General features: G+C 43.6%; 1 protein-coding gene across 2 annotated transcripts in view; it reads left to right on the top strand.

The window, feature by feature from the left end:
* Window positions 1-22,546, top strand: part of LOC124805175 (ankyrin repeat and death domain-containing protein 1A-like) — a 683,180-nt gene that overhangs the window by 220,100 nt on the left and 440,534 nt on the right. The window contains exon 1 of one of the 2 annotated variants that reach the window (XM_047265661.1): window positions 18,113-18,316. The exons of the other annotated variant lie outside the window; for it this stretch is intronic. The gene's annotated coding sequence lies outside the window, so the exon portion shown is untranslated. Of the gene's footprint in view, window positions 1-18,112; window positions 18,317-22,546 lie in introns of those variants that run through there. 2 annotated transcript variants of the gene reach the window in all.

Here is a 22,546-nt window from a genome sequence, read left to right as displayed (position 1 = left end):
GCTTTTTCGCAGTTTTTCCAAACTGCTTGAGGGAAATGCCGGAATAGTTCCTTTTAAAGGTCATCATACCCCAATCCGGGCTTGTGATCTGTATCTAATGACCTCTTCATCGATGGAACATTACACCCTCGTCATCCTTCTTTGTTTTTCGAGTATGCCAGTCGACTCAGCGTAAAAGCCCAGTCATTTCAACATTGTTAACTATAAATTTGGCTTACGCTGTAATCATGGAACATAGTTTACAACACTCTGAGCTGTAACGTCTGCCAGATAACTAAGAAAACTCAAATCTATTTGGAGAAAAGTGAAGTATCACTTAACAGCAGTAGTACAAAACCAGACAGAAGTTATAAAGAGTCGAAGAGCATGAAAGGGAAGATGGAGTTGTGAAGGAGTGACACAGGATAGTAACCTCTCCATGATATTATCCGGAATTACGAGGGTTATTTGAAAAGTAGGGAACGGTCGGTCGCGAAATGGAAACCACTGTGAAAATCCGATGAAGTTTTGCACAGGTGTGTTGGGTAGTGTCTCTAGTATGCCCGTCGATCGCGTTACGTCATTTTTAGTTCTGAGCACACAATGAGCAAATAAAGATACCTAGAGCAATAGCGTCTCCCTCCAAGTACGAGGGTCTGGTGAGAAATTTCGCCTGAAGCTATGCAGCCAACATTACATAACTGTCGTGCGTTTTCTTCTTCAAGACAATTCTCAGCCGCATTCTGCAGGGGCAATGAAGATGCCCCTGCATCGTTTTCAATTGGAAATGTTTGATTACCCACAATACAGCCTGTAATTGTCTCCGTTGGAGTTTTATCTCTGCTCACATGAACATCTGGCTATGAAGACAAAATTTTGGCACAGGCAACGAGCTGTAGGCCGGTGTAGAGAGGTGGCGGAAAGCACTGGCGGTTCTCTTCTATAACGAGGGTATTGGAAAGTTGGTACAGCCCAACGACAAACGTGTAAGTCGGATCGGAGACTATGGAGATAAGTAGCTGGAAGTTGTAGCTACCTGTCGCAAATAAAACAGTTTTGACTTTCACTGTGGTTTCCATTTCGCGACCTATCCTTCTTACTTTCCGAATAGCCCTCGTATATTGTGCAAGCAGTAAAGGAAACAAAGTAGAAAGAAAGATAATTAAAGTTCATAGAAAAAAAATAAAAATTTTCAGGTTGGTTGCTAAAGCTGTGAATCTGTCGAGTCGGTAAAGCACCTGGACGATCAGTAGAACGGAATGGACAGTTTCTTGAAAAGAGGTTGCAAGATGAATCTAGATTGGTAGTTAAAGCTGTGAATCTGTCGAGTCGGTAAGGGACCTGGACGATCAGTAGAACAGAGCGGACAGTTTCTTAAAAAGAGGTTACAAGATGAATCACCTTCTTCGTCTTCTTCACTTCATATATTAGGCAAATTTCCTGTTAAGGTATTCCATTTCTTGTAAGGCCTTAGCATATTTCTTCTCCCATTGCATTTATAACTGAGAATCTTTACTGGAGGTCCTTGACCACCTATGTGGTCTACATATTTCTTCCATTTTCTTTTATTATTTTTTTTCACTTATTTTATGATCTTCTGTTATACATCATTCCTCTCTTCTTACAAATCTCATGCTGCTGCTCTACTTCATGGTGCCTTGTTGTCATCCACAGTTACTTTCTGTAAATAAGGCGTGGTACTGCTATCGTTTTATAAAACATCAGCTTGTTTTCTTTACTGACAAAGTTTTTACAGTCCTTCTACATGTGGAAGCAAATTTAATTTTTGGTCCACTTCATGGTTGTATTCATATATGAAATCGCATCCTAGATACTTAAAATATTCAACCAGCTCCAAGATTTTATTAGTCAAGTCTGTTTTTGATGTTATTGATTGATGCCTAGACTTTCATTTTATATACAGAGAATTTTAGATTAATTACTGTGGTTTGCTGCTGCACCTCAGAGACTCCCATCTGAAGGTCATCTCCATTCTCTGCAAAATGAATTTCAGAATATGTGAAATAGGAATGATGGAATGTAATCGAGTTTTTTCAATTAGGCAATTTATTATGGCTATTTCGGCAGGAAAATAAAAGTCGGCGGCGGAATTAAAGAGTATGCTACTGCTGAGGGGCACTGGCGAGAAACACGTTCTGAGGAAGAGAAAGTTGTTAACGTCGAATACAAATTTAAGTGTTAGTAAGCCAATACTAACGCGAATTGTTTACAGACGAATGGAAACACTGATAGAAGCAGACCTCGGGCAAGATCAGTTTGGATTCCGTAGAAATGTTGGAACACGTGAGGCAATACTGAACCCTACGACTTGTCTTAGAAGAAAGATTAAGGAAAGGCAAACCTACGTTTCTAGCATTTGTACACTTAGAGAAAGCTTTTGGCAATGTTGACTGGAATACTCTCTTTCAAATTCTGAAGGTGGCAGGAGTAAAATACAGGGAGCGAAAGGCTATTTACAATTTGTACAGAAACCAGATGGCAGTTATAAGAGTCGAGGGGTATGAAAGGGAAGCAGTGATTGGGAAGGGAGTGAGACAGGGTTGTAGCCTCTCCCCGATGTTATTCAATCTGTATATTGAGCAAGCAGTGAACGAAACAAAATAAAAATTCGGAGTAGGTATTAAAATCCATGGACGAGAAATAAAAACTTTGAGGTTCGCCGATGACATTGTAATTCTGTCAGAGACAGCAAAGGACTTGGAAGAGTAGTTGAACGGAATGGATAGTGTCTTGAAAGGGGGATATAAGATGAACATCAACAAAAGCAAAACGAGGATAATGGAATGTAGTCGAACTCAGTCGGGTGATGCTGAGGGAATTAGATTAGGAAATGAGACACTTAAAGTAGTAAAGGAGTTTTACTATTTGGGGAGCAAAATAACTGATGATGGTCGAAGTAGAGAGGATATAAAATGTAGACTGGCAATGGCAAGGAAAGCGTTTCTAAAGAAGATAAATTTGTTAACATCGAGTATAGATTTAAGTGTCAGGAAGTCGTTTCTGAAAGTATTTATATGGAGTGTAGCCATGTATCGAAGTGAAACATGACGATAAATAGTTTAGACAAGAAGAGAATAGAAGCTTTCGAAATGTGGTGCAACAGAACAATGCTGAAGATTAGATGGGTAGATCACATAACTAATGAGGAGGTATTGAACAGAATCGGGGAGAAAAGGAGCTTGTGGCACAACTTGACTAGAATAAGGGATCGGTTGGTAGGACACGTTCCGAGGCATCGAGGGATCACCAATTTAGTATTGGAGGGCAGCGTGGAGGGTAAAAATCGTAGAGGGAGACCAAGAGATGAATACACTAAACAGATTCAGAAGGATGTAGGCTGCAGTAGGTACTGGGAGATGAAGAAGCTTGCACAGGATAGAGTAGCATGGAGAGCTGCATCAAATCAGTCTCAGGACTGAAGACCACAACAACAACAAACAAAGATATTGGTCTGAAATGTAGCCTTTTATGAAAGAGAATACGGGGCTGTTTGTAAAAGAAGAGAGAAGAAGCTCTAGAAATGTGGTAACGTGGTGGAATACTGAGATCAGATGAATAGGTTGGATAACTAATCAGGAAGCACTAAAGGGGAAGGTCATTTAGGCCAGCACTTGACCAGCAGGAGGGTTCGATTGACAGGACGCAACGTAAGGCATCAAAGAATTGTCAGTTTGGTAATGGAAGGACGTGAAGAAGTAAAAATTTTAAAGCCTGTCTCCAGCAGATATGTTCGGGTGAATGCAGATTAAAATAATTATGTTGAGATAAAGTGGATTTCGTGGGATGGACAGGCGTGGAGAGCTGCGTGAAACCAGTCTTCTAAAGACCACAACCACAAAACTTGAGGTATAAAGTGGCGTCTTCCATACAAGGAATATTAAAACCTACCATTGTATCCAGTTCGTTTAACCGCCACACATTAGCTTTAAACTCACTATCGTAATAATAAGAACAAACCATGAGGCAGGTTTCGAATCACAGAGTAGGTTACTCGCAATATTGTGGGGCGAGGGTGCGTTATTTTGCTTGCCACGGCGTCCTCCTTTCTGACCACTGGGAATCGTGTGACGGCAGCTCCCCCCCCCCCCCCCCCCCCTCCCCGTGTCCTCTCGCTCTGCGGCACGTCCCACGTAACCGTGGCCAACGCACTTCAATCTCGGGTCGCAGCGGCGGCCACAGCGGTATTGTTCCCGCCGCTGCCTCTCCCGTTATCACCGGAAACATTTTTTACGCTGTGTCATGGCATTTCCCACTAGCGTGGCGCTCTGAACCACGTGTTTTCTTTCGTCTTTTCATATTTTACTGTTACTGCTCGAGATATAATTAAGAGCGACAAATTAGTTCCGTCCATCATCTCTTAACTCTTTCCACGTTTATGATTCTCAAGGCTACCTCGCACGCAGAATTTCGGATACAGATTTATCTGCAGACTATATAATGCAGTTCATTTGACCTCTGACGGAACACAGTCTGTTAGTAGATACTCCAGGAATCGCCATGAACACAAACCGTAACTTAACACCCACCTCTTTTCACTTTTATAAAATGCTTCAGCTTCTTGCAAGTCATCATTCAATACATTACTCAAATGGAAATCCATTCACAAAACGTTTCTTTTGTGCTCTGTACTACGTCGAAAGATATTTGTTACAGGGTGAAAATTCCTGAACATATGAGAAAAATCGTAAATTAGTTACAAACTACGGCGAGCACACACTTTATTCTGCATGTAAACGTCACTACGGACATTCAGATTTACCTTATGACATGTTCGATATGCCTACCATCATTGGCGATGATTTAGCGCAGACAAATAACGAAATTCTGGATGACCCGCTGAAGTTTTGGGACATCGATGCTATCGATGATCTCTACATCTACATTTATACTCCGCAAGCCTCTTTACATGCCACTGTCATTACCTCCCTTTCCTGTTCCAGTAGCGTATGGTTCGCGGGAAGAACGACTGAACGAAAGCCTCCGTGCGCGCCCGAATCTCTCTAATTTTACATTCGTGATCTCCTCGGGAGGTATAAGTAGGGGGAAGCAATATATTCGAAACCTCATCCAGAAACGCACCCTCTCGAAACCTGGGCAATAAACAACACCGCGATGCAGAGCGCCTCTCTTGCAGTCTGCCACTTGAGTTTGCTAAACATCTCCGTAACGCCATCACACTTACCAAATAACCCTGTGACGAAACGCGCCGCTCTTCTTTGGATCTTCTCTATCTCCTCTGACAACCCCACCTGGTACGGATCCCACACTGATGAGCAATACTCAAGTATAGGTCGAACGAGTGTTTTGTAAGCCACCTCCTTTGTTGATGGACTACATTTTCTAAGGACTCTCCCAATGAATCTCAACCTGGCACATGCCTTACCAACTATTAATTAATTTTATATGATCATTCCACTTCAAATCGTTCCGTACGCATACTCCCAGATATTTTACAGAAGTAACTGCTACCAGTGTTTGTTCCGCTATCATATAATCATACAATAAAGGATCCTTCATTCTATATATTCGCAATACATTACGCTTGTCTGTGTTAAGGGTCAGTTGCCACTCCCTGCACCAAGTGCCTATCCGCTGCAGATCTTCCTGTATTTCACTGTAATTTTCTAATGTTGCAACTTCTCTGTATATTACAGCATCATCCGCGAAAAGCCGCATGGAACTTCCGACACTATCTACTAGGTCATTTATATATATTGTGAAAAGCAATGGTCCCATAACACTCCCCTGTGACACGCCAGAGGTCACTCTAACGTCTGTAGACGTCTCTCCATTGAGAACAACATGCTGTGTTCTGTTTGCTAAAAACTCTTCAATCCAGCCACACAGCTGGTCTGATAATCCGTAGGCTCTTACTTTGTTAATCAGGCGACAGTGCGGTACTGTATCGAACGCCTCCCAGAAGTCAAGGAAAATGGCATCTACCTGGGAGCTTGTATCTAATATTTTCTGGGTCTCATGAACAAATAAAGCGAGTTGGGTCTCACACGATCGCTGTTTCCGGAATCCATGTTGATTCCTACAGAGTAGATTCTGGGTTTCCAGAAATGACATGACACGCGAGTAAAGCGAGTGGCTGTTTCAGCTTAGCAATGGTTTTAAGGTTATTGCTGTACACTTTGTCTTTAATACAGCTGCACAAAAAGGAGTCGAATTTGTTCAGATCTGGAGAAAATGGCGGCCAATCGAGACCCATGCCCAGTGGCCTCTTGGTACCCTGGTGCCAGAATGCGGTCCCTAAAGTACTCCTCCAGGACCTCACTCTCCTGCTTCTATGGGGTCGAGCTCCGTCTTGCATGAACCACGTATTGTCGAAACCAGGGTCATATTGGGTAATGGGGATGAAATCATCTTCCAAAACCTTCACATACCGTTCGGCAGTCACTGTGCCTTCGAGGAATATCGCACCGATTATTCCGTGACTGGGCATTGCACAGCACACCCGTTGAGGGAGAAGAGACTTCTCTGTCGTGAAATGCGGATTCTCAGCCCCCAAATGCTCCAATTTCGCTTATGAAAGTGGGCTTCGTCGCTAAACGAAACCATAGTAATTCCCGTCATGCTCCGCGCCCAACAGTGCAGTTTGAACGTCCTAAGGCAGACCGTTCAGATATTATGACGATTTTATTTCATAAAGTTCAGTAATTGTCTCTCTGAATTTGCCAGTGTTGTGGAATTATTACTTGGCGCAGTGTCCAAATTATGATTTCTCGAGGGAACCACCTCCGTAGTAAGTTGTTTATACATGCTACAAAAACAGCGTTCAACGCACAGGTAGCTAGCCCGAATACGGGTGATGGAAGACATTCCAATCGCTAGGACCTGGCTGGTAAGGGTAAGAAAAGTGATGGCGTACAAATCTGTCAGTCTGACTTTGCTCTAATGTCCTGCTTTAAAATCCAAACCATGTCCAAGTTTCTCACGACGTGAGAGCATGTGTTACTCTGATGATGGTGATCTGTCCGACGGATGTGGATGTTTAAGCTCGGCGACCCCACTGGTGCTATCTGATACAAGTAGCGAAGTGGGCTGAGGCGTGAGTGGCAATTTGTACTGAAAGAGAGGCGTTATAGGGTAGACCATGCAGTTGTGCAAAGGCACTCTGCCAGGGTAGCATAATGCTTAGCGCAGCCCCAGTAAGCACAAGATGCGGGTGCGAACCCCGGGCCTTGTTACAAATTTTCATTCGTCGCTTCAGTCTGCATATATACTTTACTAGTAGGCTATGTGGTGGCACCGACTTTCACCGTCTTTTATTGTCTCCCTTCGATTCGTCCTCTGCAACACGAACAGAACACCCACAGTGCAAACACTTATCACAGTCATCCAAACAACAGACATCGAAGAACGACCTAGCCTTCGACTCTATATTTCACAATCAGACAAAAAAACCCTTTCACCAGTTTAACCTAGTCATTGCAGTTTTCAATGCATTGCCGAAACTAATGAGAATCAGTATCTGTGAGTCCGGAAGATTTAGCAGCAGACGAACAACGTTAATTCAAAGTAAGTGTGAAGTGTATACACTCCTTTTAACATTCTGAGTCGAGTTTCCAAGCTGTATCTGAAGTTATATTAGGGTATTTTAATTACCTTATTTTCCAGTTGTTTGCTTAATTACCTATGAATCGGACAGAGCCTTGACAGTTTTCTTACTGTGTATAATTTGTTTGCCTATTTAAGAATTAAAACTTATAGATTTCCAGTAGGAACTGTAATCAGGTAATGGAGTTAAATATTTTTGTATTTACACAACAAGCATTTATAAGACGTTTCGTTACTTGCCATTCCTATTTATTTATTCTTTAGAGCACCTGCGCTCTTAAGTTCCTCTTATGTTGGCTTTAATCAACGTCAGGATTCTAGAATGAAAATTTCACTCTACAGTGGAGTGTGCGCTGATATGAAACTTCCTGGCAGATTGAAACTGTGTGCCGGACCGAGATTCGAACTCAGGACCTTTGTCTTTCGCGGGCAAGTGGTCTACCAACCGAGCTCCCCAAACACGACTGAGGCGCCATCCTCACAGCTTTCGAGTTCGAGTCTCGGTCCGGCACACAGTTTTAATCTGCCAGGAAGTTTCAACGTCGGGATTGTCTTCACCAAGGTTTGTTTTGAACACTTAATCACAGAATTTTGCAGGAATTCAATGCTATGTGCCCCGAAAATATGATTCTTTTCTTTTTTGTTTTAGATCTAAAGACCTCAAAGGAGATGAAACTTATTAAACTTGGGGTTTTGGACTTTCCGGAAGGCTTAGACCCAAATGTGTTGCCTACGACATTAGTGGAATTTTCGTTACGGTTACGAACTGTTGTAGTATTTTCTTTGAAAGTTAATTATGTGTATTTCTTTGCAGAATATGATTTGAACTATAAAACAGATGCTTAGGATGATTGTTAAAACTGAGATTAGACTTCGTACTGGATTACACAAGTGCTGTTCCAGGAGACCCACTTACAATTATTTCTTTTCATAAATCAACAATGTTTCTCTTCCTATATTAGAGTAATCTTGTCAGTTTTATGTGTCTGCTACGATCAGTATCCTCCATAACATGTTTCACGTATTATAATTATTGTTTACCACTAAAAATTAGCAATCCGCCTCTCCCATCGAGTGCCATGGCAACAACAGATGTCATATCAAACCGACCCTTCTTCTGAAAAATTTTTCAGTGGTCTTCTGACTCCCCCCCGCCCCCTCCCATCTGTTATTTCAGACACCTTCATATTCTGTATATTCTACATCTACATCTACTTAGATCCTCGGCAAGCCACCATACGGCATGATGGCGAAGGGTACCCTGTACCACTGCTAATCATTTCCTTTCTTGTACCACCCGCAAATAGAGCGAGGGAAAAACGACTGTCTATAGGCCTCCGCATGAATCCTAATCTCTCGTATGTTATCTTCGTGATACTCACGAGCAATGCATGTTGGCGGCAGTAGAATCGTTCTGCGGCCAGCTTCAAATGTCGATTGTCCAAATTTTCTCCATTGTATTCCTAGAGAATAACGTCACCTTTCCACCAGGGATTCTCGTTTGAGTTGCCGAACCATCTCGGTAATACTCACGTGTTGCTGGAACTAACTGGTAATAAATTTAGCAGCCCGCCCTTGAGTTGTTTCGACGTTTTCCTTTAATCCGAACCGGCACGGATCCCAAACACTCGAGCATTACTCAAGAATAGGTTCCACCAGCGTCCTGTGTGCTGTCTCCTTTACAAATGAACCAGACTTTCCTAAAATTCTGCCAATAACAACGAAGTCGACTATTCGCCTTCCCTACCACAGTTCACACATGCTCATTCCATATCACATCGCTTTGCGACGCTAAGCCCAGACATTTAAACGACGAAAATATTTCAGAAGAAGGCTCGGTGTAATATGACATCTGTTGTTAGCATGGCAGTCGGCGAGGGAGACTGATTGCTAACGCCAGTTGATTTTTGACATTAATTTGTAACACCAAATTCTTCCAGTTCCTTCTTTTTCGGTGTCAGCACACACCACGTTTCACTGTCCTTACGCTGTGTTCCAGACGGCTTGAATCAAAATTCCCTGTTACAAAAATTCGTCGGTAGGTTTTAAAGAAGTTCGACTACGTTTGATTTATACTTTTATTCCTTTCTCATATTCGGGGATATACTTATATAGTCTGAAACAGCCACGTGGAGGTTAACGTAAGTGATCGGCCCCAAACAATCGCCTACCTGTAATATAACAAGTGTTCACGAACTACAGCGGTGGAACAAGACATCACGGTTACCTTTGCGTAAAAGAAGAAAGCAGGAATGTTTCATAGCAAGGAACAATGAGCTCTTCCTGAATATCATGATGAATGAACGCTCTGTTTAAAACTTGCTGTCCTACGGGAGATAGAGCAAGGGAAATACGTTGCCACGGGTCGTCTGTCACAACTATCCGCGAGCGACAGCACTGGCAGAAGCGGTGGCTAGAAAGCGAAAAGCCCTCTGCAAAAACCGGGGACAGGCGTAATAGCCCGCCAGTCGCAGATAGGCGAGGCTGCCACTTGCTGGCCCCACGCCAAGGAAAAGCAGACGACGGTTCCAGCCGCTCCTCCCACTTCACGGTATTCTCCTCGCGCACGTATGTGAGACAAAATAGCTCACAAAAGCCTGAATGTAAAGAAATGATACCTTCAGCTGTATGTATTATCTACACTACTGACCATTAAAATTGCTTCACCACGAAGATGACGTGTTACAGACGCGAAATTTAACCGACAGGAAGAAGATGCTGTGATACGCAAATGATTAGCTTTTCAGAGCATTCACACAAGGTTGGCGCCGGTGGCGACACCTACAACGTGCTGTCACGAGGAAAGTTTCCAACCGATTTCTCATACACAAACAGCAGTTTACCGGCGATGCCTGGTGAAACGTTGTGTTGTAGTGCCTCGTGTAAGGAGGAGAAATGCGTACCATCACGTTTCCGACTTTGATAAAGGTCGGATTGTAACCAACGCGATTGTGGTTTGTCGTATCGCGACATTGCTGCTCGCGTTGGTCGAGATCCAATGACTGTTGGCAGAATATGGAATCGGTGAGTTCAGGACGGTACTACGGAATGCTGTGCTGGATCCCAACGGCCTCGTATCACTAGCAGTCGAGATGACAGGCATCTTATCCACATGGTTGTAACGGATCTTGCAGCCACGTCTAGACCCTGAGTCAACAGATGGGGACGTTTGCAAGACAACAACCATCTGCACAAACAGTTCGACGACGTTTTGCAGCAGTATGGACTATCAGCTCGGAGACCATGGCTGCAGTTACCCTTGATGCAGTATCTCAGACAGGAGCGCCTGCGATGGTGTACTCAACGACGAACCTGAGTGCACGAATGGCAAAACGTCATTTTTGCGGATGAATCCAGGTTCTGTTTACAGGATCATGATGGTCGCATCGTGTTTGGCGACATCGCGGTAAACGCACATTGGAAGCGTGTATTCGTCATCGCCATCCTGGCGTATCACCCGGCGTGATGGTGTGGGGTGCCACTGGTTACACGTCTGGGTCACCTCTTGTTCGCATTGACGGCACTTTGAACAGTGGACGTTACATTTGAGATGTGTTACGACCCGTGGCTCTACCCTTCATTCGATCCCTGCGACACCCTACATTTGAGCAGGATAATGCACGACCGCATGTTGCAGGCCCTGTACGGGCCTTTCTGGATACAGAAAACGTCCGACTGCTGCCCTGGCCAGCACCTTTTCCAGATCTCTCACCAATTGAAAACGTCTGGTCAATGGTGGCCGAGCAACTGGCTCGTCACAATACGCCAGTCACTACTCTTGATGAACTGTGGTATCGTGTTGAATCTGCATGGGCAGCTGTACCTGTACACGCCATCCAAGATCTGTCTGATTCAATGCCCAGGCGTATCAAGGCCGTTATTACGGCCAGAAGTGGTTGTTCCGGGGAACTGATTTCTCAGGATCTATGCACCGAAATTGCGTAAAAATGTAATCACATGTCAGTTCTAGTATAATATATTTGTCCAATGAATACCCGTTTATCATCTGCATTTCTTCTTGGTGTAGCAATTTTAATGGCCAGTAGTGTACCTTGGTATCCATTACACCACCTTCAGCCGCCTCTATGATACCAGATGGTCATTGGGATACGTGATAATCTTCATTATGCATCTCGTAGAGGATATAAGGAATCGATGACTGCTATTCTCAACCTGTTTTCCTGTTGTTACAGTCAACAAAATTCACAAACAGCCGTGTAACTTAAGATGTTATTTTATTTTATTTTGAAGGCTGCCAGTTTCAGCATTTTATTATGCTAGCTTCAGGCCCCATATGCATCTCTCCATCCCTGAAGAGGGCATAATGAAATGCTGAAACTAATGAAATATCATCTTAAGGTACAAGGCTGTTGTTGAATTTCATTGACAATTACTTAACCAGCCGATGTCCCCTTTCCATGATGGACCAACAGAGATTGCTTTCCTGTTTGTGGTGTGAACGGTGGCAGTACATCAACTAGACTGTTGCCATAAAAATAGTCCGCCTGAACAAAGAGAGAAAGAAGAAACTAAATGAAATTCCCTGGGTTGAGAGGGTATACAATGTTCTTTCAGTGATCAGAAAATTTCCAATGAAGTTGGCACTAGGAGCCCTCTTCCTCTGACCTGGATACATGTAGTGAGTCAGTTTAGAACAGCGTCACCTAAACACTAGTTCCTTTCCTGAGGCAAGGTGGCGCACGGCTAACGTAACTGGTCGTTGATAGCTTGGATACTGGCCCTGGAATAGATTTCATATCCGAGCTGCTCCCACACATGGTCTATCAGAAACCTATCTGTAGATCTACCTGGCCGCAGGAGCGCCTCAGCACCGTGCAAACACTTCATAGAGGCGCGTGTCACGTGTAGACGGGCTTTATTCTGTCGGAAAATGGTATCACCGTACATGACGATGCAGGAAGTCCGTGCCGTACCATTGTGCTGTCAGTGTTGCGCCAGTCACTACCATCCGTGACTTAAAGGCATACCTGATGGTTGTCTACGCCACGACGCCAGAAGCAAACCGCTGTGCCTCCCAAAACATTCAAAGGACAGGACCTCCACCATACTCACCGACGATGGCAATCCGGGTTAGTGCACAAGCGCGATGCATCGCTGAACGTGGAACGTCCCCTTAGAAAAATTAATCAATTACTGTGCTGATAAACCTCTTACGTTATTTGATTTTCAAACAGCTGAGCAAAACTGAACGTACTCAGCACTTCTCTCTTTACTTATTCTGTTCATCACTAAATTGACACACAATATTTTTTTTTTAGCGCAACGCTATCTGACTTTCAATAATTCCTACAAAAGAATGCCTCTGAGTGACAATAACCTATACCTTTCATGAATCACTTACCTCACAAAAATCTTCGTTACTCAAACTACTGCAATACAGTGTGCGCCAATACTTCCAGCTGAATAAAAGATTCTAACTTCTGAAGACACCAACTACTGATAGGTATAGTTAGCAAATGAAAGATTTTGATAGAGAACAAACAATTTATTTACCTTAATAATGTTCAAAAGTCAAATGTTTCTAATGGCTCTGAGCACTATGGGACTTAACTGCTGAGGTCATCAGTCCCCTAGAACTTAGAACTATTTAAACCTAACTAACCCTAAGGACATCACACACATCCATGTCCGAGGCAGGATTCGAACCTGCGACCATAGCAGTCGCGCTGTTCCAGACTGTAGCGCCCAGAACCGCTCGGCCACACCGGCCGGCTTCAAAAGTCATCATATATATATATATATATACCGGGAAGTCTGGCCAGTCGATGAATGGTGTCGCATCGCGTTTGTATGTAGGCTGTTTAGATTTTTATGTTGGTAACACCACGTAACGCTCTATATGAAAATCACTGACTGTGCTGTGTGAAGTCTGCGGCTGGTTTGCATTGTTGGAATATTTGCTATTGTAGTGTTGGGCAGTTGGATGTGAATAGCCTGATATCCAATATTACAAATTTACTCTTTGTGACGGACACCCGTCCAGATCGTCCGCTCTCAAAATTCTGCCATCTCTCTCCCCACATCTACCACTGCTGGCGGCTCACCTCCAACTGCGCAATGCTACACGCTGTTCACATCCAACTGCCCAACACTACAATAGCAAATATTCCAACAATGCAAACCAGCCGCAGACTTCACACAGCACAGTCAGTGATTTTCATATAGAGCGTTACGTGGTGTTACCAACATAAAAATCTAAGAGCCTACTTACAAACGCGATGCGACACCATTCATCGACTGGCCAGACTTCCCGGTCACTTTACCACTCCAAACGCCGACGTTGGTGTTGTGGTGTTAATGACAGCCTATGCAGTGGAACAGTACAGTAATTCCCTAGTCCGGCTGCTGTTGGTCTCCAACTAATGATGCGGAATGACTCGCTCTTGGATGGTAGGTGCAGATGTGAAATGGTTGCTTTGTGCTTAGTGCACAATGCTGCGATCATCCCTCGTGATTGTGAGGTGTGTTCGACCGCAACCTTGATGCCTAAACATGCCTATCTTCACGTTCTCATACAGTCCATCATCTGGCCACTGCCACATCAGAATGCGCGAAAAACCTGGATATTGTACGATTCGATCAACCAGAGATACGGAGCCCCACGACGAGGCCACTTTCAAACACTAGCAGATGCTGATAACGGTGTCTCAAGGAGTACGCTGCATCTCCGAGTCAGTACATCTGACGTTGTTCACTCCCCTTATATATTTTACCAGGTCTGATTACAACACTAAACACCAACAACAGTAAATGCGATCTGGTGGCCATTCTAGCTGTCGCAGAGAACTGCTACTCTCATATACATACCCACTGGTGGGATGTGTATGAGTAAAAAGCTACACTGACGTCCTATCACGATTTCTGGATGCTTCACTTCTTTTAATCAGGCAGTGTCAATACAGCTGAAGCTGTTATGCCCACTACATGAAGATATAGTAACAGCTATCGCCCATATCCGAACAGGATATGTATATATGGGAATCTCCCAAGGTGTGGTAAATTTTGTGCATTAACAAAAATAAAAATAATGATAAATAACTGAAAATGGTTGAAGACTACACAGACACCATCATTACGAACATAGCCTCACAAGTACAGGTCGCCGTTTCATTTGGATGGTTGGTTGGTTGGTTGGGGAAGGAGACCAGACAGCGTGGTCATCGGTCTCATCGGATTAGGGAAGTATGGGGAAGGAAGTCGGCCGTGTCCTTTCAGAGGAACCATCCCGGCATTTGCGTGGAATGATTTAGGGAAATCACGGAAAAACTAAATGAGGATGGCCGGACGCGGGATTGAACCGTCGTCCTCCCGAATGCGAGTACGGTTCATTTGGATGCTCAACTTTCTGTGCCTAACCCATTCACATCAGATGTCAACGCAGTTGTTAAAGACGTCTTGTGGGCCAAGCTTCCTTCATACCTTTTACGCAAGATTACAATTTCTTGAATTAAGATAAAATCTTGGGAGTGAATTTTAACTTACGCAATGCAGCTAAATGATTATCTTGGCGCCAGTTGTGATCTGCTGGTTTATGTGGATTTTTAGACCTTTCTGACACTATACATAATACTTCATCTTTTATCAGAACAGATCTCTAACGCATTGGCTCCGGACATATTAGAGCATTTATCTACACCTGCATCTATGTGTAATTCTGCAGTTCACAATTAAATACTGGGTAGAGGAGTTACTGAACCACCTTATTGTGATTTCTCCCCCGATCTTTGATAACTGGGCACAAGGGGCGCACAGATCTCAGATAGCACTATTGGCCTTCATGTTACTATGATCTTTTCAGGGGGTAGGTGAAATTTTGTAAACTACGTTATCGAGATAGCAGGTAGCAATAGGCAGTAGTAATAACAGTGGTGGTAGTGCTGGAGGTGGTAGTGGTAGCAGTAATAGTAGTAGATTAATTCATGTGTGGATCACCTTTACAAGGATATTGGACATGTTATGCTACGGACGATTAACAACAAGAATATAATTAATATGTAGACACAGTTACCTGTTCACAGATTGACAAGGACGGTACAGTTATGAAAAGGTTAACGCTAGATAGAAAGATACGGAGTATGCAAACAAATCACCCCTGGAGAAATATCCACTGCCTACCGTATTTCAGTATTCGCCACGTTGTGGTAGTCACAAGAAGGGTTCAGTTTCTTCTGTTACGTGCTCGTGGTTGGGTTCACAGTCATGTAATACATTGTAAATGGCGTTGCTATCGCCATTCACTGTAAGTTATTAATGTGCGCTATTGAAATTTAGACGCAATGCCATTATCAAGCGTTATAACACTGCTTTAGCACGTGTCAAAATCAAAAATCTTCCGTGTTGTCTACATATCATAGACGTACCTGCATGTTGGGTCTTTGACTGTAAGAATACATGTACTGTCTTTAATAGAGGTAAAGTCACTACTAAGCGCAAGCATTGCACGGTTCAGAACAACGATGTAGTAACTTGAAAACTTATAGTTTCTGAACACAGTCTGCAAAATGATCATAAATCGGAGTGTATAAGTTTTAAAATGCCGTGCATTCTTCCTAGATTTATGTGACATCGTAGTGTATCCAAATTAAACGGACTGTCAACAATATCAGCTGCAGCACGTGTGATGTTGTCGCTTGTTACGGATCTCCTTTGAAAACCACTAGGCCCGTTTCCGTAATCAACAAGGATTGCTCAAATCATGAGGAACAGTACGCTGCAGACACTAAAGCCCAGATTTGTATGTTTCTTAACTTTCGTATCACTGAACTCCATCGACAAAATTTCGGATATTTTTCAGGGATATTTTCCGAGTACCCACACATATTACAAAAATGAATGAACTTGTATACATACGTATGTATATCTGTATGTGTGTTCCACATATCTTCCTAAACCACTGGACCGATTTCGACCATATTTGGTGCACGTATCACTTACCGTCTGGAAAGAATCGCTAAGAGGGTAAGAACCACCTTACTATCAAAGGGGAGGGGATGTAAAACCAGTGGAGACCACGGCACTCGAATGCCCACACTTTAGTCCCCCAGTATTTGGGAATGAGAGCGCTCAGTGATTGAACACCAAATTTCAAACCTTAACGAAAGTGAGCATTACATTTCTGAAATGTAACCTAAGGATGGATTGTCATTAAGGACAACAAAACAGGGCGTAGATTAACGTCGACGTGCCTCTAAGCTGTAAGGGCGCCACAGATGACAACCAAAGGGATCGAGCTATCAAGAAAAAAAATGGGTCCCCTAGACAATCACTCCTGGCTATCGGGCCATATGGCGGGCGACACTCTCCCTACATTTCTTCGGCCTGGAATCTGATTGACAGGAGGAGAATTGTCTTCCGTGACGAGTGCCACTTCGAATTGAGACCTGCTGACCACCAAAGACGTGTACGGAGTCGTCCTGGACAGCAATGGGATACCAACGTGGCCGTCGCCCGCCATACGGCTCAGTAACCAGGAGTGATTGTCTAGGGGTGCCATTTCTTTTCATAGCATCTGCATCCGCGTCAACCTCACAGCCCAGCGATAGTCGACAATATTCTACTCCCCGTTTTGTTGCCTTCCGTGGCAAGTCATACTGGTCTTACTTCTGAGCAAGGTGATGACCACCGCCTTAGCTACCAAGGTCGACGGATCTCTCCCCATTTGAGAAAGTTTGCTGCATTTATTACAGAGAAGTGCGACGAGATCTGGATTTTGACGATCCAACACGCCAACTGGACACCATTTCGCAAGATATCCCGCAGGAGGACCTTAAGAGCCCCATCAGTCAACACCAAGCCGTTATCTGCTTGCATAAGGGCCATAGGTTGACTTTCTCGATAGTGAATTGCTCAATTTGTCAAACTCTTTCTCTTAATAAATTATTTAATTTCCCTGAAATTTTAATCGTTTATTCGACTAATTCCTTCGTGGTGAGCCGTTTTCAGTCCTCGTATTAAGCTAGCCTTCAAATGCCGACGATATGAGGAGTCTCCAGAAGCAACGCGTCGTTTGGGTTTCGCGTCGAATTGTTGATTCCTGTTTCCGGCTCGATAACTGGGGTAGGTTAGGGACAAATATGTCGCCGAACGGGCTGCCGGTAAAGAGACTTGCACCAGACCGTTTGAGCCACACGAAATTACTATTTGTTATCCTCATAATGAAGTTTTGCGGAACCTTCAGAGCGCGAGCTCTGCTCGTGCTTGTACGTTTTCTTCTTCCACGATAGAACAGAGAGAGAGGACGTCGTTTGTAGGTGTTCGGACACGCGAGGACACAGGAGACGGCGTGGCTTTGCGCCGTCAGCAGCCACTTAGAAGGCTGGCCAGGCCGCTGCGACGTCGCCTGGCCGACGTCTAATTTTAGGGCAGCGGACGGACTGCGCTGTCGCAGGCAGCGCGATTAGCGGGCTATCAGCCGCCTCCAGCCTCCAGCCTCAGCCCTCAGATCCCACCCCAGCCCGCCCCCCTCCCCTTCCACCCCCCACCACAGCACCCACGCACGCACACCAGTCACACAGCGGCGGTCGTGGCGGTCGTGTCGCGACACGGCTGCGCCGCCATCATTGTCTCGTTAACTGGCGGGCCCGTTCGCGCGTTGATAGCCCCGCAGGGCTACAGTGTTCTGGCGACGACCCGTAGCGCTCTTCGGCAGCAGGGCGTGAAATGCTTTCACGCTAGTGGCTCGCTGAACATGTTGTTACCCACTGGACGCCTAAGCGGACAGTCTCTTCATAGGGTCAGTGCCAAATTTTTTGTTATCTATGTTACTATATAAAGACAAGTCGCTGTTTAACGTTGGTACCAACAATCTTGAAAAGTTCCTGACCGTTTCACTTCAGATTTTTACATGTAACTAATACACTTTGGAATAGACGCAGGTTACATATTTTTAATGTATATGGCATAGAAACACATATTTAAAATCTATAATGACATGTAAAACCAGGTCGATATTTGTTCTCAGTAACCTCTAAAAGCTATTGACCGTAATATAATACGGAATTGTTGTTACCAAAAACCTCGTAAAGTTTTCAACCGATTTACTTCAAATTTGTATACAGTATTCTAATAAACTTTCAGACTGGCATATTATATGCCATTTCTTGATAGAACAGTGTAAAATTTTTCCTCTAAAACCAACTGCGAGAAAGAATATGTTGTGCTATGTGAAAATGTGCCGTTTCGTTTTCTTTCTCGTAGACAGTTTTAACTATGAAAGCAAGGCAGTTATACTGTTAGACAAATTGTTTCTCCTTATAGATAATTTTAAACAGAAATTGTACACACAACTATCTGCCGTTTTATTTTCTTTCTCGCACTCAGTTTTAATAGAAAACAGGAAATATTGTATTCGTGGCTTATGGACTTATGATTAGAGTAGTACTACGCAATCTGAATCGTCCAAAACTTTGTAATCCTACCGTTCACGGAATGAAACTATGTGAAAACTGTTATTGAAGCTAATAACCTGACAGATCCAGCAGCGGGAAGGCAGTCTCTGACACTATATACCAACGATCTCAACAGATTTACTCATTTTAAATCTTCATACATCCATATTTAAATTGGATGATGGTAGGACATCAGCTGGTACAATTTTTATTAAAAATGAAACTCCTCCAGCTGTACTTAAGATTTCACATTTATTTGGCTACTAGTTTGGACGTTGCGTCAACGCCATCTTCAGGCCCGTACACTTTGATGATATCAGTTGTGTGTGGCTGAGTACTAGAAGTCCATGGTGAGACCAATACGTGCTCCACATGGATGGCGGGCAGTACCTGGTTACCAATTTTAAACGGCTTCAATTCCCAATCAAGAATTCGTTACCAATAACGAAAACAAGACTCAAAGTCAGCAAGAGGGGGTGGGGGGAGAGGAAATAGGTATATATAGAGAGAGGGGGAAATCTACATGGCGAGGAGGAATGAAGATGTGCAGAGAAATAGAATGTAGTGCGAAACGGACAAAGACAGGGGGAGGAGGTGATGGAGAAAGAGGAGGACAAAGGATATAAACAGACAGAGGGGATATGAGGAGATGGACTTAGAGGGAGGCGGGGGGGGGGAGGAGATCAGAACTTATATCCAATTTCTATACATGTTTAGCAGTCGTGAAGCATTGCTGGGTTCGCCAGTATATGTATAAATTGGCGTGAAATATGTTAAATATTTGTGAAGTGCATCATGTATGTATATAGGCAAAGCCAAGGGTAAAAATTCATCTTAAGCCCCTGGAACGATTTCAATCAAATTTGGTAGACTTATTAGTGAGAGTATGGAAAAAAATACTGTAGGAGTGATGACGTCGAGAGAGAAGGAAGGACGAGGAGATGGACAGTCAGAGAGAGGGAAGGAAGAGACAGGAAAAGATAGGCAGGAGAAGGAGGAGATGAATAGAGATAGGGAAGGGGGAAATCGACTGATAGAGGGGTGAGAATGGACAGAGAGGGGGGAGAGGAGGAAACGGTCAGGGAAAGAAGAGAGGGACAGAAGCAGCAGCAGAAAGAGAGGGGTAGAAAGAAGGTGAGGTGGAAATGAGAAGTCAAAGGGGAAGAAGAAATGGACAAAAAAGGAAAGAGGAGGAGATGGACAAAGAGAGGGGAGAGGAAGAGGCGGGCATGGAAATGAAGGCGGTGGAGATGGACAGGGAGAAGGGGAGGAGTAAATGGACAGGAAAGAGGCGAAGGAGGAGATAGACAGAGACAGTGGGAGGACGAGAGGGACAGAGAGAGAGTGGAAGGAGGAGATGGACTAATTGAAGATTAGAATAAATACCCACTTATGTAACACAGGATACTCACTAGTCCGTTTAATATTTTCGATTTTAGTACTGTTGAAAATTTCGTGTGAGTTCTTTCGAATGTTCCTGACATCGCAGAGAACGGCACTCAACAATCCTTAATAATGATTCACGCTGGTACAGTGATTAAATGCTATACTATGGACCTAAATATGCAGGTTTCGATCTCTGGTCTGTTGTAGAATTTTATCTGTCCCTTTTCAGTTCTTTCGCTTCTGACAATGTTTGTAAATGTGAAAGATGCCAAATTGTACAATGGCTCGTTATCGATGTTAAACTGTAGGTCCCCTATGATTGGCTGGATAAGCCAGTTTAAAGGTCAGAGAAAGGCAAAGGATTTCAGCTGGAATGGGATTATCCCTAGCAGAGCACCGTGGCATTCAAAGCAACTTTCAAGTTGATGACAGCTTCACCTGCAGTGCACAAGCAAAGACCGTGAAATGTCGTTTCGTGTACCTTAGAATTACTATAATCGTCATCATAGGTCAGTCTTGGAGGGTCTGTTCAGACCCTTCACTTCACCTTTTTCTTGGTCTTCCCAAACATCTTTTCCTATTGGTAGCTATTCAGTACCTTCTTTTGGTATTCCCTCGCTTCCCTTTCAAAGGATGTGTTTGTTGTATTTTCGCCTATATTTTTTGACTTTTTCTAATAGTAAGAACATCTTCAATTCTCTTCTGCTGTCTTCATTCCGAATGTGATACAATCTTCTGCAGGTCTCGATTCTTCTCAGACACTTCAATTACTACTGCTAGAATTCGGTTACTATCGTTGGCCGTTAGTTCGTTCACGAATTTTTATTAACCCCAGACAACTTCAGGGAAGGAGTTTTCATACGACGCAAATTAACCCAGATATCCACGGCAGCTGCAGAATATTCCAAATGTATGCTGTAATCGCTCTGTGCGTCGAAATTTGTAGTAGCTAATACTTTTCAGACATTAAAACCCACCAGATAAGTAAGCTGTTGTGAAAATTTTTTTCTCGTTAATTTTGTAACAAATTATTCGTGTAAATAGGAGTCAATCCCCATTGACTGTTGGATTACTTCATATGAAGATAGGTTTCTTGAAATTTAAAAATTTCGCTAAAAATTATATTGTAAATGTTGTGTAAATTATTTCCGACCCTGTGTCAACTTCTGTAACGCTTTTCGTGCCTTGTGGAGCACATACGCACCATTTTTTATTTATTTATCTAAGTCGTAGTCTCATGGAAGCTTCTGTAATAGACGCCATTTCAGCGTGACCGTGTAGTGATTGTGACTGTCATGTGTTCTTGTTATGTCGTTTGAATGTTGACGCTGACTTTCTTGATGACAATGATGGTGAAGATGATGACGATGAGACGGAAGGCCCAGGGTGAAACCTCGCGCTGGCATACACTCCACAGTTTCCAGGTGATCACAGAACTTATCGTACCTATCCTATGGCAGAATCGCTTTCAGTAGTGTCAAATGAAGAGTGGATATGGAAAATATTCTTCGGGTCATTTTTTTCCATAAACGCGTTTTCAGTTCTTTTGTGTTCTCGCTACTCTATTGCATGCGCCTATCGTCAAATTATCGAGATAATATTTGAAATACCTATTACCAGAAGGTCCATGTTATCTATGCGAAGTGTTGCTTCCCTCGTGAGACCGTAGTGCCACCTGACAGAGTCTTTGTTTCGCAAGATTTACACACTATTGCTGAGTCAGCTAAGGCTACACTAAGTGATCAAAAGTATCTGGACACCCCCAAAAACATACCTTTTTCTTATTAGGGGCATTGTGCTGCCACCTACTGCCAGGTACTCCATGTCAGCGACCTCAGTAGTCATTAAACATCGTGAGAGAGCAGAATGGGGCGCTCCGCGGAACTCACGAACGTGGTCAGGTGATAGGGTGTCACTTATGTCATACTTCTGTACGCGAGATTTCCACACTCCTAAACATCCCTAGGTCCACTGTTCGCGATGTGATAGTGAAGTGGAAACGTGAAGGACACGTACAGCACAAAAGCGTACAGGACGACCTCGCCTGCTGACTGACAGAGACCGTCGACAGTTGAGGGTGGTAATGTGTAATAGGCAGACATGTATCCAAACCATCACACAGGGATTCCAAACTGCATCAGGATCCACTGCAAGTACTATAACAGTTAGGCAGGAGGTGAGGTAACTTG

The sequence above is a fragment of the Schistocerca piceifrons genome, chromosome 7 (genome assembly GCF_021461385.2).
Source record: "Schistocerca piceifrons isolate TAMUIC-IGC-003096 chromosome 7, iqSchPice1.1, whole genome shotgun sequence".
In the NCBI taxonomy this organism is placed as follows: domain Eukaryota; kingdom Metazoa; phylum Arthropoda; class Insecta; order Orthoptera; family Acrididae; genus Schistocerca; species Schistocerca piceifrons.
Note: the sequence above shows the minus strand (reverse complement) of the source record. Positions and strands in the feature narration are given on the sequence as shown.